We start from the raw sequence: 16585 nt of genomic DNA on the forward strand, positions 1-16585 counted from the left end.
CATCTTCCCTTCACCCTTCTGATTCATCTATTGAGAAAGCAGAAAATAGGGTGCACATTATACATCTGAGATAATGAAAAACATATTTACACATTAGCCATGTTCCCCATCCTCCCTCACCCCCACCAGAAAAGAAAGAAAATAAAGGAAAAAAAATATGCTTCAATGTTATTTAGCTTTTGATCATTTTTGATTATTGACTCCCTTAATCTACTCTCCCTTTTGTCCCCCTTCTCTCTTTGAATCAGTTAAGATGAGAGTTGGGTTCAAGTTTTATCCACTTCCTTCCTGCATTTCTGCTTCCATTGTAAAAACTCATCCTTTCATGCCTCTTTTGTGTGACCTGATTTCCCCCATTTTTCCTCTCCTTCCTTTTCTTAGTGCATTTTTTCATGCTTCTCTTTAGCCTTGTGTTTGAATGTCAAATTTTTTATTTAGCTTTGGTCTTTTCATTAGGAATGCTTGAAAGTTCCCTACTTTGTTAAATGACCAATTTTCCTTGGATATCAGTTTTGCCATGTAGGTTATTTTTGGTTGTAATCCTAGATCCTTTGCCTTCCAGAATACAATACCCCAAGCCCTCCAGTTCTTTACAGTGGTAGCTGCTAAATCTTGTGTGATCCTAACCATGATTCCATGGTCTTTGAATTATTTCTTTCTGGCTGCTTGTAGCATTTTCTCTTTTATTCAAGAGCTCTGGAATTTTGCTATAATATTCCTAGGAGTTTTCATCTTGGGATCTCTTTTTTCTTCTTTTTTTCTTTTTTTGGTGAGGTAATTGGGGTTAAGTGACTTGCCCAGGGTCACACAGCCAGTAAGTGTTAAGTGTCTGAGGCTGGATTTTGTAACGATTGGAATGATGCCACCTGCTGGATACTTACTGTAGAAGAGTTCTGCCCATGAAGCGAAGGTCTTTGAGGGCAAGACCAGGAGTCTTTTTCTTTGGCGGGAGGAAGTGACGCGGGCTAGTGGGAGGAGGAAGGAAGAGACTGGCGCTCAGTCTGGGGCTCTTTCCTTTGGACTCTGGTGGAGAGCAGAGCTAGAAATGTGCTCTCCCTTTAATAGATAGGAATCTAGGCCTTTCTCTCTCTCTTTACCAAATTCTTATTCTCCTTAATAAACGCTTAAAAGTCTAACTCTTGCTAAAGCTTATAATTTATTGGCGACCACTCATTAGATATTTTAGACAGTTTAGCTAGAATTTTAGCCCTTAACAGATGGCTGACCACGAAGAGGAAAGCTAAACCTCAGTCTTCTTCTGATCTTCTGGTTGGGTAAGAAATTTCCCCTCCCTCTCCCTTTAACTGCTAAGTACTGGTGTACTGGCTGTGTTTTCCTTTAAATTTTTTCGAATGGACCTTTTAAACTCCCTAATTATCTTATTTTTGATTTTAGTCTGTTTAACCAGACAAATGGGAGATAAGATCATGTTAATGCTTTGTTTTTGTGGATTTTCTATTTTTCTTTTTATTTTTGTTAAAAGAACCAGCAACTTACTCCCACAAAGAAATATCTCCCCCTCTCCCAACCATGCTTTTTCAGAGAAACCTGAAGAGATTCCTGCAGCTTTTCCCAGTTCTAACAGTAATTGTTGCTTTAATTTTGCATGCCTGGAGGCAATGACCCACCCTCTAGAAGCTTTTATTCCCCTAGCACCTGGAGGCAAAGTGGGGGAAGAGGAATCCAGGCCTCAGTTCAAAATCAAGTCTGATTCAAATTGCTCTGGTCCCTCCCCTCCTCTCCAGACCCCACCCTCTACTCCTCCTATGGCCAAGCCCATAGCTTCCCCTGCCTGGGAAGTCCAGAGATCTGATGCGCATGCTCAACTTTTTCTACCTGCATTTGCAGCTTCAGGCTCAGCCCTTCCCGGGCCTGGCTGTGCTTCTGAGACAACCTTAGAAAACCCTTTAAATTCCAGATATACTCGTTTTGTTCATAATTTTGCTAACCTGCTTTTGTCTTTAATTAGTAATCTTATAAAGCATTTGTATGGTGACAGGACTGACAGACAATATAGAGGGGTTAAAGAAGAAAAACTTAAGCTGAATAAGAATGACAATCATCCACATAGTTCAAGACTCCGCCTCTTTTGCCATGGAAGGGTATATATTTTACAGAAATGTAGAAGTAAGCAGCAAGGTATTGATATGAGTATTGGGGATTTTAGATATCGGAATCAAAAGTGTTCTAACTTTACTCAGAGTATTAATGTCAGTTCAGAGGTTACATAGGATTTCTATGCCATTACATATACATTTTGAAATTAATGGTATGGGTTTATTTTCATAGAGATTTTCATGCTTTTGAGATTGTGTCATACTTAGTTTCTAAAACAAGGAGAATATTTGTAAAAGCTTTTTATAGTCATGTGATCAAGTTTATATTTTATAATACTCTTATTAATATTAAATTCATGCTCATTTAGATTTCCTTAGTTTGAATTTCACTGTTTTTTATTGTTCCATGTGTATTTTCTTCTATTCATTTATCTAATTTTAAAAAATTGAGAGATGGTTTTGATTTCATAATACAATGTTAATTCTAGGAGTATTGTGCTCCCATATTCTGAGTTGTTTGTTTTTGTTATTTTTTCTCAACTGATTATTTGATCAAACTCTTTAAAGCATTTCCCTGGCAAATTGGTTGCCATGGCAAGTGTAAATTGATTCTAGAAGTATTATTTTTGATAAGCATATTCCAAAAAAAAAAAAAAGAGGGGAACATTTGTAAAAGTTTTCTTTTTTCAAAAAAAAAAGTTTTCTTTGAGATTCTGTTGTGCTTTAACTTATATTTAAATATGTTCTGATTTTTCACAAAAGTGATTGTATACTAAGTAAAAAAAAAGGGGGTATTATTTGAAATTGTTGCATAAATATATATTGTGTCAAGTCAAGTCAAGATGTGTCAAGTCAAGATGTATTCACATTTTTTGCAATCATTTATTATCCTCAATTTTTAAATCCATATGAGACTTGGATTATGGGAACTTATCATTTAAGACACTAATTGCCTTTATTCTGAGTTATCAGATGCCAGTTGGCCAAGACGCCATCCAATCACAAGAGGAATACATGCAAGAGCAGACACTGAACTGTCACATGAGGGGAGACATGCATGAAGTCAAGGTATGGCCGAGGGAACGGCTTTTGACTAATGTTGAGGTTGGATTCTCTTGGTTTAATATTTTATTTTATTTTTCCCCACAATATTGTACAGATGGCTGGAAGTATTCATCCCACCCATCTCACTTCTACACCTGGCTTCTATGCTCCCTCCTATATGCCTGATGCCATGGACATCTCAATCCCATGCATCTGATTAAGTCTGACTCAGTTTCCTCCAATATGTTCGGTGGCATGGACATATATTCCATCCACCTATTTTAAGCCTGGCATACTGTATGGGCAGTACATATTGCTCAAGTGTGGGAATGCTCATATCCCATCATTTCTCTGTTCTTTTATGGTAACCCCCATAATTATCTCAGGTGTCATGATAAATACAGTGTTGAATTTGGCCTTGACACCTGTTACCAATTATATTAGATTTTTTTAATTTCTCATAATGGCATGAGGATGATTAGGCAGATGATGCAAAAAGTGATGAAACAAAGATAAAAATTATTTTGAAAAATTAATATCACAGCAATTGTCTTCTCAATTACCCTCCATAAGGGGGGGGGACTATAGTAATATTATATAATATATAATAGTAATATTATAATTTTAAAGAATGTTTCAATTTTTGTTTTATTATATGTTTCATGTGTAACAACTAAGTAAGATTATGAATTCCCTTAGACATGTTTTTGAGAACTTTCATTGTTTGATTTGATTATTGACAAAGCTATTTTAAAGTTGTGTTAAGCTCAATTTTGTAGGAAATTTTCCTGGCTGATTACCAGCATCCACACATCAACCCCTGAAAAGACTTCCATTCCACGACTACACCTAGAGGACATCTGAGAAAAGACTTTCAGAGACTTTAAATGAACAGTTTTGTTTTGTTTTTTTTCTCTTTTCTTTTTCTGTTATAATATACACCATCTGTAATATGTATTCTCTGCAGAGGCCCTCCCTTTGCAAGACTAATGTCAAAGCATCGGTTCATGAGGACAAAAAAAAATCGCCCCTCTGGACAAAACTTTCCTCTCTTCCTTTTCTATATTGTTGTTCACATATTATTAGTTAGCAATAGTTATTATATTGTTTTTACTGTTCCGTCAAGGAAACATTTTGTTTCTTGAGGAACAACGGGGGGACTGTAACGATTGGAATGACGCCACCTGCTGGATACTTACTGTAGAAGAGTTCTGCCCATGAAGCGAAGGTCTTTGAGGGCAAGACCAGGAGTCTTTTTCTTTGGCGGGAGGAAGTGACGCGGGCTAGTGGGAGGAGGAAGGAAGAGACTGGCGCTCAGTCTGGGGCTCTTTCCTTTGGACTCTGGTGGAGAGCAGAGCTAGAAATGTGCTCTCCCTTTAATAGATAGGAATCTAGGCCTTTCTCTCTCTCTTTACCAAATTCTTATTCTCCTTAATAAACGCTTAAAAGTCTAACTCTTGCTAAAGCTTATAATTTATTGGCGACCACTCATTAGATATTTTAGACAGTTTAGCTAGAATTTTAGCCCTTAACAATTTGAACTCAGGTCCTCCTGAATCCAGGGCTGGTGCTCTATCCACTGCGCCACCTAGTTGCCCCCGGGATCTCTTTTAGTAACTGACTGGTGGACTCTTTAAACTTCTACTTTGCTCTCTGGTTCTAAGATATCTGGGCAGTTTTCATTTATAATTTCTTTAGACATGTTGTCTAGGTTCTTTTTGTAAAATCATATCTTTCAAGTAGTTCAATAATTCTTAAATTGTTTCTCCTCAATCTGTTTTCCAGGTCAGTTGCTTTTCTTATGAGATATTTCACATTTTCTTCTATTTTTTTGGTTTTTTGACTTTGTTTTGTTGTGTCTTGATGTCTCATATGGAGTCATTAGTTTCCACTTGGTAAATTGTAATGTTTAAAAAGTTATCTTCAGTGAGGTTTTGTACTTCTTTAATCAATTGGTCAATTCTGTTTTTTAGGAGTTATTTTCTTCAGTATTTTGGCCTCTTTTGTCAAGCTGTTAATTTGCTTCTTATAATTTTATTTCATTGCTTTCATTTCTTTCCCCATTTTTTTCCTTCACTGCTTTTATTTGATTTTAAACAATCCCTTTTTTTACCCCTTAAAAACTTCTTCTTTAGCTATTCTTGTTGGGCTTGTGTTTAATCTGAATGTTTTTTCCCCTTTAAGGCTTTGCATGCAGTGTTTTAAAGTCATCATCTTCTGAGTTCATGTCTTTAGCTTTCCTGTCACCATATTCGCTTTTTATGATCAGGTTCTTTTTTGGTTGTTTTCTCATTTTTTCCAGCCTATTTCTTGACCTTGGAATTTATGTTAGAGGTGGGTACTGCTCACCCCTGGGGAGGCAGGGATGACTTGCTTGAGCTTCAATATTTTATGTCTTGCTTTCACATTTAGGTCTGGAGGCCTATAATATTTTGGTGCTTTCAAAGTACAATCCATAGAGTGTTCTGATCACTGCCCTATTGGTCTGTATTCTGGTCCTTACCCAGGTAGGGGTCCTGCTCCCTTGTGAACTTGGAACTCCTTTCTTCCCTGGAACTGGCTAATGGGTAAAGATACTTAATTCTGTGTCTACTGCAAGCACAGGGGGTCTATGGAATCTATTTCTGACCAGGTGTTCAATTCCCTTACTTTCCCTGTGTGCTGGGCACTCCTGGTGCCATCCCACTGCTGCTATTATTGCTGCTGCTGCAGCCTCCAAGACAGCATTCCACTTCCTTCCTGCTGCACTCTTGGCCAGCACCCATCCTAGTATACATAGACTTCTCCTTCTGACTTTTTAAGCTGCCCTGGTCTGGAAAAAATGGTTTAGTATTTGACTTGATGTGCATTTTAAAGTTGTTTAGAGGACCATGTTTGTCAGACTATTGAATATGGAATAAAAATAATAAGAATGGATGTCTACTCTTTGTGGATTATTTGGGAAGTTATCTGTTTCCTTTTCAAGGATAAGTGTTCACATTAGACTAATCTCCTTAACCTTATTTATTTGGGGGCTAAGACATACTTTTAGACAAATATTTATCATTTCAACTTGGATTGGTTTAAAATTGGATTCCACTAGGGGGAGCCCAGTTTAAAAAAGAAAAATTTGAAAATTTTTTAGAGCCATTACCCAAGGATTAATATCAATTAAGATGGTAAACAAAGGGGGCAGCTGGTGGCACAGTGGATAAAGCACCGGCCCTGGATTCAGGAGGACCTGAGTTCAAATCCGTCCTCAGACAATTGACACTAGCTGTGTGACCCTGGGCAAGTCACTTAATCCCCATTGTCCCACCAAAAAAAAAAGATAGTAAACAAGAAAATATGTTCACCAAAAGTGTTAGTGACATTTTAGCTACCCTGTGTAGAGCCAAGACAAAAAGGTTTCTCTATTGATGGTGGGGTTTTCCAGACAAACCTATTTGCTTAAATAAGTTATAATTGTATTGGGTTCTGAAGGACTAGAAAGTCTTCATTGTTGTTCAGTTGTTTTATTGTGACCAACTTTTTTGCAGCCCTATTTAGGATTTTATTGGCGAAGATACTGGAACAGTTTGCCATTTCCTCCTCTAGATCATCTAACAGATGCAGAGTTGTGTGACTTGGAAATGCATAAGAATTATACAGAATTTAGATAATGTTGCATTGTAGATAGTTCTCAAAGACTGGATCCAAAGATTACCTCTGACAAATAACTTACTACATGATTCTGGATGAGTAATTTACCTCTCTCACTGCTCTAGACAACTTTCTTAAGACTACAAGTTACAGAGATGACGCTCTGCAATGATAGAGGGAGTTTCCTATGCCAAATGAAATTATAACTTCAGTACCTACCAATTCCTTTTTAACCATCTGAACTAGAAACACAAAGTAGATTAAAAGTGTATATAATTCAAATTGTGGAAATTAGTTTGACAGCCAGGCTATAGAATTATTTCATCAATATGTGTCTTTTGGGCTTGTACTGCAGAGGGACCATGAGCTAGGCTCCAAAGAATTGTAGGAAGCAATTGGCTGCATTGCTTTAGGGAAATAGTTCAGTGTTTTAATTATTTCCAACCTGACTTCTGACTCAAAAGGCAGTCTTTTGAATACCAGTCTTCTTGCAATGTTATATTATATCCCTGAAAGTCATGGAGCCCACAATATTGAAAGCATTAAAATTGCTAATGACTCAAAGAAAAGTGAAAAGATTCACGTTGAGCCTATATATGCAAACTGTCAAACTGCCAAGTTCCTTAAGAGGAGGACATAGGAGAGGATTCTACTTTGTCCAGCCCCAAGATTTCTCTCCTTGTACAGCATATAGAAAACCATATCCGAAGCCCATCTTCGAGAGAGCAGTGGAAAGCCACATGGGTACACCTGAGATGATTTCCTTTCTCCAGCTTTAGGTGGCACCAGAGAGTAATAAATTACCTAGCTTTTCACATAGCATCAAGATTTAGCTCTCATCCAGCGAGCTTCCAGCAGAAACTCCTGCTTTTCTCTAACCAATCAGCAAAGTAATGCCTGTCTTTCAATCAGCAAAAGTAGCTGAAGACTTTACCTATCCAAGGTGACAGTCCTTTGTCTCCCCACTCCCTGCCTTTTGACATTATATGCTTTAAGGACCAGATCAGATACTACTTTCTCTATGAAAATTAGCCATATTCCTCCACAAGGAGAGAGATTACCATTTTCTGGACTGTTATACATCTTTTGCTTGTATCCCTTATACATATATATCATGTTTAATTTTACATTTTAATTATGTTTGCATATTTTACTTTTCCTGCTAAATTGAAAGCTATATCAGCGATTAGGACAGTAATCTGCATCTGACATATGCATGCTTGCTGAATTGAACAAGGTGTCCTAAGATAGTTTGACCATAGTTCAAGGATTTATGATTTCATCAGTGTGAGCAATTTCACTGTTGATCACAACTTCTCTGTGACTCAATAGCTATTGCTTTGAACAACAACAACAAAAAGCATCATCAAAAAAGTCCCTCTGGTTTCAGCTATGTTTGTTCATTGTTGCAAAATGAACATTCAGTTGGTTTCCAGGTCTTCTACATGTGGTTGTATCTGGCAGAGATTGTGCTTTGCTGTGATAACCTTTACTCTACGTACTATGATAACACACCAGCATAAGACTTTAGTAAAGGTTGGATTGGTCATAAAAAAGAACAAATTACATAGTATATGTTAAATTACAGCAATAGCAAATTACCTTACTACTAATTCCAACTTATCCCTTTCTGCTATAGTATCCAAAGTTCAAAAGTGCTGAAGAGGCTGGGGCTGGGGATTAGTGATGTGAAGTCCAAATTATATCTGAAATTTCTACAGTTGGCTTCAAGGAGTATTGTAGCAAATATTACAACTGAAGGAAAGAGTCATACAGTCCTTTTGGCCCTTCCATATGTATCACTATCCCTAAAACAAATTTCTATTCAAAGAGGACGTAATTCATCCTAAAGACATGTCAAGTGTGAGACATTTAAATGACATTTTTCACTAGCAATATCATTCTATAACACTATATTTTGATTTTTAATGTATTAATTTATTATTTATTTTAACCTTTTACTTTTTATATTTTGAGCTCCAAATCCTCTCTTTCTTTCCCACATTCTCCACTACCCACCAAGAAAGCAAACAATATGATATAAATTATACATGTGAAATCATGCAAAACATATTTCTATATTTCAAAAAAATCAAAAATAAGGTGAGAAAATGATACTTTAATTAGCACTCAGAGTTTATTAGCTCTCTCATTGGAGGTAGATAGGACTTTGTTTTCATTATTATCCTTCTGGAATTGTCTAGATCAGGTCATTGTATTCATCAGAGTGGCCAAGTCTTTCACAGTAGGTCATCATTACAACATTGCATTATTGGGCACAACGAAAAGCTGGAAGATCCAGCTTTTCTCACTCCACTTTGTATCAGTTCATATACATCTTGCCATGTTTTTCTGAAACCACTCTCCTTATCCTTTCTTATAGTACTCCATCACAATTATATGGCACAAGTTGTTCAGTCATTCCCAAATTGATGAGCATCCCAACAATTTCTGATTCTTTATTACCACAAAAAGAGCTATTATAATTATTTTTGTACATAAAGGTCCTTTTCATTTTCCTTTGATCTCTTTGGGATATAGACCTACTAATGGTATTACTGGGGCAACTACGTGGTGCAGTGGATACAGAGCTCCAGACATGAAGTCAGGAAGACCTGAGTTCAGATCTGGATCTTTGCCTAGAAAACCCAAAATGGGGTTATGAAAAGTCTGAAATTACTGGAGAACAATAGTGGTATTGCTGGGTCAAAGCAGATGCACTGTTTTTAATCCTTTTGGCACAAGTTCTAAATTGTTCTCTAGAATAGTTAGACCCATTGACTACTACACCAGCAGTTCACGAGTGTCCCTATTTTCCCTTCATTGTCTCCAATATTTATCATTTCTGATAGGCTTGAGGCAGTGCTTCAGAGTTGTTTTATTTTGCATTTATCTAATTTAGAGCATTTTAAAAGTATGACTATAGATAGCTTTATTTTCTTCTGAAATTTTCTTGTTTATATCCATTGACCATTTGTCAATTGGGGAATGGCTCTTATTTTTACAAATTTGACTCAGTTCTATAATCAGTAAATATCTGAGAAATAAGGTCTTCATCAAATAAATCTGTAAAAATTTCTGATATTACTTCATTGTCTATGGTACCTTTTATTATAATGCAGTTTCCCTGACTATCTACATCAATTTTTGCCTTTGCTTTGTCCAAGATCCTGATTTCTACTTCTGCCTTTTTTACTTCAACTGAAGCATATTAAAAACAGGAAAAATACTTTATTAATTTTAAAAAAATTCTGCTCCAGAAATTTATTTTAAATATATAATAAATGTTTTTCTCTTTGAAGTGTGTCTCTTATAAAAAAAATTGTTGGATTCTGGTTTCTATTTCGTTCTATCTGCTTTCATTTTATGGGTGACATAATTTCATTTACATTCACAGTTATGGTTACTGTGCTATTTCCCTCCTTCCCATTTTCTTCTGTTTCTTCCTCCCCCCTCTTTATCTTATCCCTCCTGAAATGTCTATTTTGTTTCTCCCTTAATCTACCCATTGTTTTATTACCTCCCCCCTTTCTTTTATCTCCCTCTCTTCCTATTTCCTTATAGGGTAAGTTACATTTTTATACATAACTAAGTGTGTACATATTCTTCCCTCTTTGAACCAATTCTGATGAGGATGAGGTTCAAGCATTGCCTGCTACATCTCACCCCCTTGTAAAAGCTCTTCCTTATATGCCTTTTTATGTGAGGAAATTGGCCTCATTCTACCTTTCCCTTCCCCTTCTCCCAGTGTATCCTTCTTTCTCACTATTTTTCTGAGATCATTCCAACATTCATTCCCTCTGTCTATGTATATTTTTTTAACTGCTCCAATAATGATAAAGTTCTTAAGTAGTTACATCTATCATCTCATATAGGAATGTAAACACCTTAACTTTATTGATTCCCTCATGATTACTTTTCCATGTTTACTTTTTAAAGTTTCTCTTCAGTCTTATTTGAAAGTCAAGTTTTCTATTCAATTCTGATCTTTTCATCAGAAATGCTTGAAAATTCTCTATATCATTCAATATTTATTTTTCCCTGAAGGATTACACTCAGTTTTGTGGAATAGGTTATTCTTGGTTGTAATCCTAGCACCTTTGCCTTCTGGGACATCATAGCCCTTGGATCTTTAAAAAAATATTTATTTTATTATCATTATTCTTTTTTTGTGGGGCAATGAGGGTTAAGTGACCTGCCCAGAGTCACACAGCTAGTATGTGTCAAGTGTCTGAGGTAAGATTTGAACTCAGGTCCTCCTGAATCCAGGGCCTGTGATTTATCCACTGTGCCACCTAGCTGCCCCAGCCTTTGGATCTTTGGACATGCAAGCTGCTAAATCTTGTGACTCAACAATGTTTGAATTATTTCTTTCTGGCTACTTGCAATGTTTTCTCCTTGACCTGGGAGCTCTGGAATTTGGCTATAATATTCTTAGTGGTTTTCACTTTGGGATCCCTTTCAGGAGGTGATCTGTGGATTTTTTCAACTTTTATTTTCCCCTCTGCATCTAAGATATCAGGGCAGTTTTCCTTGATAATTACTTAAAATATAATATCTAAGCTCTTTTATTGATTGTGGCTTTCAGGTTATCAAATAATTCTTAAATTATGTCTCCTCAGTCTATTTTTCAGGTTAGTTGTTTTTCTGATATTTCACATTTTCTTCTATTTTTTCCATTGTTTTGTTTTGTTTTTTTGTTTTTTGTTTGCGGGGCAATGGGGGTTAAGTGACTTGCACAGGGTCACACAGCTAGTAAGTGTCAAGTGTCTGAGGCCGGATTTGAACTCAGGTACTCCTGAATCCAGGGCTGGTGCTTCATCCACTTAGCCACCTAGCTGCCCCCATTCTTTTGATTTTGCCTCATTTTGCCTTTTTTGTGTGTGAAGCAATTGGGGTTAGGTGACTTGCCCAGGGTCACACAGCTGTCTGAGACTGGATTTGAACTCAGGTCCTCCTGACTCCAGGGCCCATACTCTATCCACTGCGCCACTTAGCTGCCCCTCATTGTCTTGATGTTTCCTGGAATTATTAGCTTCTACTTGCCCAATTCTAATTTTGCGGAATTATTTTCTTCAGTGAGCTTTTGTATCTCTTTTCCCATTTAGCCAATTTTGATTTTTAAGGAGTTTTTCTCTTCAGTGGATTTTTGTGCCTCTTTTACCATTTTGCCTGTTCTGCTTTTTGAGGTATAATGTTATTCAATATTTTTTTTTTGGCCTCTTTTACTACACTGTTAATTCTCTTTTCATAATTTTCTTGTACCACTAATTGTTTTTCCACCTTTACCTTTACTATTCTTATCTCTTTCATTAATTTTTCCAGGAATTCTTGTTAAATTTTTTGCTATATTTTAACATCTATATTTTAGCAGTTGTCTTCACATTGTTATCTTCTCCTGAGTTTTTGTGTCAGTCTTCCTTGCCATCATAGTAACTTATAATGGTCAAATTGTGGCTTTTGTTGTTGTTTGCTCATTTTTCCATCATATTTTTTGACTTTGAACTTTATGTTTCTATATATAGTCTATGATCCTTGTGATATATTGTTATAATATCCTTGCTAGCATTGTATTTATTTTTTGCATTAATATTTATTAGGGAAATCAGTCTATGGTCTTTATTTCTGTTTACCTCTTCCTCATTTTGTATCAGCACATATTTGTTATGTAAAAGGAATTGGGTAGATCTCCTTTTTCATCTGTTTTTACAAATAGTTTATATAGATTAGAATTAATTCTTCTTTAAATGTTTGGTAGAATTTACTTGTGAACCCATCTAGCCCTGGTGTTTTTTCCCCACCCTGGGGAATTCATTGATGGCTTATTCAATTCATTTTTCCAAGATGGGATTATTTAAATACTCTATTTCCTTTTCTGTTAATCTGGGCAATTTATATTTTTGTAAATATTCATCAATGTTATTTAGATTTTCAGGTTTATTGGCATATAATTGGGCAACATAGTTCCTAATAATGGCTTTATTTTCTTCTTGTTTCATGGTGAATTTATCCTTTTCATTTTTATACTAATAATTTGGCTTTCTTCTTTTAAATTAAATTAATCAATGGTTTATCTTATTTTTTCCATAAAACCAATTCCTAACTTCATTTATTAGCTCAATAATTTTCTTGCTTTCAGTTTTATTAATCTCAATTTTAGTTTTCAGGATTTCCAATTTGGTATTTAACTGGGGATTAAATTTTTTTTTTCTCTGTTTGATTATTTGCTGCTGTATTGGGGTTGTGGGCTTCAGTCACCCATGGTGAAGCTCAGGGCCTCTCACTGGCTTTCTGAGGCATGGTCTGATGCTGGCTTGCCTGGATATGGCCTGTCCTGGACTGAATTCCACCCCCCTCCTTTTTTTGTGGGGCAATGAGGGTTAAACAACTTGCCCAGGGTCACACAACTAATAAATGTCAAGTATCTGAGGCCGGATTTGAGCTCAGGTCCTCCTGAATCCAGGGCTGGTACTTTATCCACTACACCACCTAGCTGCCCCCAGAATTTCCCTTTTACTCCAGTGATATTGACATTTCCTACTGACCTTCCAAGTAGTCTTGAGCTGGAAAATTGTTTCACTCTGTCTTTTTGTTGATTCTTCCATTCCTGAATTCATTTTGAGGTGCTATTTTATAGTTGGTTGGAGGTGAATTTGGGAAAGTTCAGGTGATATCCTGCTTTACCCTATCATCTTGGTTCCTGGAAGTTGACTCATTCAATATTTTTAATTATGAATCCACCTTTGACCCAGCAATACCACTAAAAGGTCTGTTTCCTAAGATGATCAGGTCCAAAGGAAAAGAACCAATATGCTCTAAGATATTTATAGTAGTTCTCTTTGTGGTGGCAACAAACTGGAAATTGAGGAGATGCCCATTAGTTGGGGAATGGCTGAATAAGTTGTGCTATATGTTTATGATGGAATGCTACTTTGCTGTAAGGTATGATGAGCAGGTTGATTTTAGCAAAACAGAAAGATTTGCATGATATAATGAAGAGTAAAATGAACAGAAGCAAGAGAATATTTTATAAAGAAAAAGCAATATTGTGTGAAGAGTAACTATGAATGACTAAGCTATTATGAGCACTATGAATATTCAGATCGGGGCAGCTAGGTGGCACAGTGGATAAAGCACTGGCCTTGGATTCAGGGGGACCTGAGTTCAAATCCAGCCTCAAACAATTGACAATTTCTTGCTGTGTGACCCTGGGCAAGTCACTTAACCCCCATTGCCTCCTGTAAAAAAAATATTCAGATCAACTACAAAAGACCTATGAAGGAAAATGTTATCTCTGGAAAAAGAACTGATATGTGGTAGGTAGTATTTACTGCATGGTTTCACATATATGTTTGTGTCAATTATTGGCATTCTCTAGCATGGGACTGGTAAGCAGGGATGGAAATAGCTCAGAACTCAAAATGCAACAAAAACTAAATATACATATATATATATATATACATATATATATATATACATATATATATATATATATATATATATTTAGCGAGGCAATTGGGGTTAAGTGACTTGCCCAGGGTCACACAGCTAGTAAGTGTTAAGTGTCTGAGGCTGGATTTGAACTCAGGTACTCCTGACTCCAGGGCTGGTGCTCTATCCACTGCACCACCTAGCTGCCCCAGTAAATACAATTTTAAAAAGGAAGAAGACAGGCTGGGGTATTAGAAAAATCCTGGAGTCGAAAGAAATACATTTAAATTCCAGCTTTATTACTTATGCTACCTGTGTGACCTGAGGGAAGTAATTTAATTTTTTTGGACCTCATTTTCTCATTTGTAAAATGAGAGGGTTGGTTTAAATGATGCCTGAAATTTCCTGCACCTCTTATGCTCCACTGGAATTATGATTTGCCTCCCTCTCTGGCTTATCTCTGTATCTTTTTCTGACTCTTCACCTTTTTTCTTGACCTCTGATTTCTTGATTCCCAGAGTATTATCTTTGACCCTTTTCTCCTTATATTCTTTTCATAGAAAATTTCATTTACTACCATAATTCATTCTCTGTTGAGGGCTCCTTAATACTCATATCCAACACTGACCATTCTCTCCGAGTTTCAAACCTGCTTCCCCAGCTACCTATAGGAATTATTTACCATTATCTCAAACTCAGTATATCTAAAGCCAACACATTATCTTTTCCCCTAGTTCTGATCCTTTCCCCAACTTTCTTATTTCTATCAATGTACCCACCTCATCCTGTGTCCCATTTTGAAATTTTGGTATTATTTTGGCACTGTCCCTCACCTTTTATACTCAGTCAGTCATAAGTCTTTTCTTGCCTCTTCCTACCTTGTCTCTATTCCCACAGATATAATCTCCATATGGGCCCTTGTATAGATCCACCTAAATTATTTCTATAGTCTAATGATAGGTATTTCCAATGCATTCTTCACACTTCTGCCAGAATAGTCTCCCATATGCATAGGTCTAGCCCATTATCTGCTCAAGAATTTTCAGTGGCTCCTGATTGCTTCCTAAATAAATTTCAAACTCCTTTGTATGAGGTCTTCTACAATTTGGTGCCATGCTATATTTCTAGCCTTAACTTATGCAATTTCTTTCCATGTACTTATTGCTACCACCACATGAGATTATTCTTTTTCCTCTGAACAATTTCTGCCATTTTCCACTTCCATACCTTTTTGTATCTATGCCAATGTTTTCTGGGTCTCAAAGTCCACCCTGATATGAGACATTTGTAAAAGTGCATAGCACAGGGACAGCTAGGTGGTGCAGTAGATAGAGCACTGGCCCTGGAGTTAGGGGGACCCGAGTTCAAGTCAGGGCTCAGACACTTGACACTTACTAGCTGTTTGACCCAGGGCAAGTCACTTAACCCCAGTTGCCTCAAACCCCCCCCCCCCCAAAGTGCTTAAAACAGTGCCTGGCACTTAATTAACTAGGCATTTAATACATGCTTGTTCCTTCCCCTGCTCTTTGCATTTATTAGGCATTTTCTATGTGCAAAGTACTACACTAAGTGTTGGGAATATGAATTGAAAAGTAAGACAGTCTGTACTGTCAAGAAGTTCAAATTCTAATGAGTGAGACCACACATAAGGAAGTTTTTAGCTTCAAGTCAAATTGATGGGTTCTATGGTATTTAAGGTGAGGCGGTAAAATGCATAATGATGCTTGTTTTTTGGTTTTTTTTTAGTGAGGCAATTGGGGTTAAGTGACTTGCCCAGGGTCACATAGCTAGTAAGTGTTAAGTGTCTGAGGCCAGATTTGAACTCAGGTACTCCTGACTCCAGGGCCGGTGCTCTATCCACTGCACCACCTAGCTGCCCCTGATGCTTGTTTTTTAATGCATTTACCCTGATGAAATCATAGCAGTTTCTGATGATATACCATTTGATGGTGCCAAAGAGTTTGGTGACTAGAATTTTCTTTTCTGAGTCTTCAATAGATGTGGTTGTAGGACTTGCCAAATCAATTGCCAGGCTTCATGGTGACCATAATTATTCTCACAGTGATTCCTAGGATAGTTGTTTTCAACTTTAGGCTAGAAGCATTATTATTTCCAAAGTTTTTGAGTTGAGTATTTTGGACTTTCTCCATTGGGGTCAGAGGGGAGATGTTGGTCACAGGGATAATGGTGGTGGTGACAGTGGTAGTGGTGATGATCAACTTCCTTGGTATATCCTGTATCTTGCTTTTCTCCCTCAGACTGCCCTATTGCTTCAGCTAGACTGGCTTGCCTGTCTTGTGAATGGCACTTGGTTGGCAGTTGATAAGCATAGTCCCCCTTTCCACAAGAGTTGCCTCTAGGTAGGTGGTTGATGGCAGTGAGGGATAGACTAGAAGCAAGACCAGTGGTCTGCAGGGTGATGCTACCCACAT

This window comes from Dromiciops gliroides, chromosome 5 (assembly GCF_019393635.1).
Source record: "Dromiciops gliroides isolate mDroGli1 chromosome 5, mDroGli1.pri, whole genome shotgun sequence".
NCBI classification, from domain to species: Eukaryota; Metazoa; Chordata; class Mammalia; order Microbiotheria; family Microbiotheriidae; genus Dromiciops; species Dromiciops gliroides.